Source organism: Trachurus japonicus, chromosome 8 (genome assembly GCF_045865225.1).
Source record: "Trachurus japonicus isolate A0001 chromosome 8, Traja_1.0".
Lineage (NCBI taxonomy): Eukaryota > Metazoa > Chordata > Actinopteri > Carangiformes > Carangidae > Trachurus > Trachurus japonicus.
Genome location: NC_140914.1, coordinates 3,795,169 through 3,797,668, shown reverse-complemented (window position 1 = coordinate 3,797,668; position 2,500 = coordinate 3,795,169). Strand labels below are relative to the sequence as shown.

General features: G+C 37.8%; 1 protein-coding gene across 8 annotated transcripts in view; it reads left to right on the top strand.

The window, feature by feature from the left end:
* Positions 1–2,500, top strand: part of caskin2b (CASK interacting protein 2b) — a 66,685-nt gene that overhangs the window by 15,013 nt on the left and 49,172 nt on the right. The gene's annotated exons all lie outside the window — the stretch shown is intronic.

Here is a 2,500-nt window from a genome sequence, read left to right as displayed (position 1 = left end):
GTGTCTCCAGGTGTTTGGTCCAGAACGCTCCCGGTTGGTGAGACGGACGGAGACGAGGCGTTCGAGGACCTCGGCTCCATGTGTCCCTTGTCTCTAGTTCTGGTTAAACCAATGACTAGTAACTAGTTCCAGGGAGAATGGAGCGTCTCTTGGCTGAAAACCAACCATGTAAGATCAGAGCCTCCGACCCGGTGTCCCAGCTCTCGTCTCCATGGCGACATCGCCACACAAATAGCCTATTTGTTCTGGGACTGAAGAACGTATACATTGACATAATTAATCAATGTATACGTTCAAATTATTACCAATGTTGTGAATGTTGGACATTTGGAGTTTGGGGAAATGTAATTTCTAAAAAATAAAATTAAATAAAAAAAGGAAAATATTTTCTAGGAAAAGTGGTAAAATTTCTCAAAAACAATTCTAAAAAAAAAAAACAGAAAATTGTTTTAAGAATTCTAGAAGAAACTGGTAAAATTTCTCAAAAAAAAAAAGTTTAAAGAAAAATCTAGAAAAAGTGGTAAACATTTCTAAAAAAAAAAAAAAGTAAATAATAAAAAGTGGTAAAAATGTCTAAAAAAAAAAAAAAAGTTTAAAAATTCTAGAAAAAAGTGGTGAAATTTCAAGAAAAAGTTGGGGACTCCCTTGAACCCTCTCTACTTTGAGAACCATTGAAACCAATGACTAGTAACTAGTTCCAGGGAGAATGGAGCGTCTCTTGGCTGAAAACCAACCTTGTAAGATCAGAGCCTCCGACCCGGTGTCCCAGCTCTCGTCTCCATGGCGACACCGCCACACAAATATTTGTTCTGAGACTGAAGAACGTATACATTGACATAATTAGTCAATGTATACGTTCAAATTATTACCAATGTTGTGAATGTTGGACATTTGGAGTTTGGGGAAACGTAATTTCGATCCCCTCTGTAATTGACAGTTACATAGTGTGATTGACAATAAAGTTTACTAAACTAAACTGAATTTGTGGAAATATTGTAGAGAAATTTCTGGAAAAAAGAATTTTCTAGAAAAAAATGGTAAGATTCCTAAAAAATAAAATGAAATAAAAAAAAGTCAAATATTTTCTAGGAAAAGTGGTAAAATCTTTTAAAAAACAATTCTGTAAAATTTCTCAGAAGTTTTAAAAAAATTCTAGAAGAAACTGGTAAAATTTCTTAAAAAGAAAAGTTTAAAGAAAAAATTAGAAAAAGTGGTAAAACTTAAAAAAAAGTAAAAAAAAATATATATATATTTTAAAAAAAGTAAAATAAATTAAAAAAATAAATAAAAAGTGGTTAAAAAAAAAAATTAAAGGAAAAAAAAAAAAATAAAAAATGGTAAAAAATGTAAAAAATAAAATAAAATAAAAAGTGGTAAAAATTTCAAGAAAAACTTGGGAGCCCCCTTGAACCTTCTCAAGGAGCCCTGGAGGTTATCAGTTATAATGAACTTTAATGACTCGTGGTGAGTTTACTGTGGAGATGAAGTGTGTGTGTGTGTGTGTGTGTGTGTGTGGGGCTGTAACCTGGCCGTGACTCTGTCAGAGGAAGGGGTGGGGGGGTGGGGGGGGTTCAGTGATGACGGAGGCTCTCGAGTGTTGGAGCTGCTCTCTCTCTCAGGAACAAAGCCCGAGCTGGGCCCCTTCTTCACTTCCTCTCGCTGCTCCATTGTTCCACAGAGCTGCCCCCCCCTCATCCCTCTACCCCCCCCATCCCTCCCCCCTCTGAGGAAACACCAGAACGACTCGATGACAGACTGAGGGAGTTCCACACGCTCTGATCCTCCAGAAAAACTAAACAAAACAACATCAAGTTAAACATAAAAGCATAAAGTTTCACATAAGAACTGATGAGGTAAAGATAAATTACATAAAGAAGTAAAGATAAGTTATAACCAAGAAGATGGAAGCAGTAAAAGTAAAAGAAAAAGGGTAAACAGCAACATGTCTACGTCTTCACTGTTATTATTGTGATGATGAGGGTGTGTCGTCGTCATGGCAGCAGAACATCTGACTCCTCCAGTTGATTTCACACGAATCAGAAGAAGCAAAAGAAGCAGGAAACGACTCAAATAATAAAAGGTCCACTACGGTGGCTCAGAGGGATCAACACACTGCTGCTGCAGCAAAACACACAGGAAGTGTTTCTGTGGGGACACGATAAAGCGAGGGACCATATATTGATTCCATAGGTAAAACAAGTAAGCAGTAACCATGGAGATAGAGCCGTATCACCCGTAATTAGCTTAGTTCAAACACTGGAAGTGTATGGGTAGTGTTAGCCTGCCTCCACCTAAAGTCGCTAATTAGCTTAGCTCAAACGCTGGAAGTGTATAGGTAGTGTTAGCCTGCCTGTCGCTACCCGATCCGCGACGCTACCGGATCCGTGACAGCCACGTACGGCAACTCCACTTGGACAAACTTAGTTGAATTGACTTAGGATCACTGCCCTATGTGCGTCGCCACAGACGGTTTATCTTTTTATTTATTTTTTTAAATACT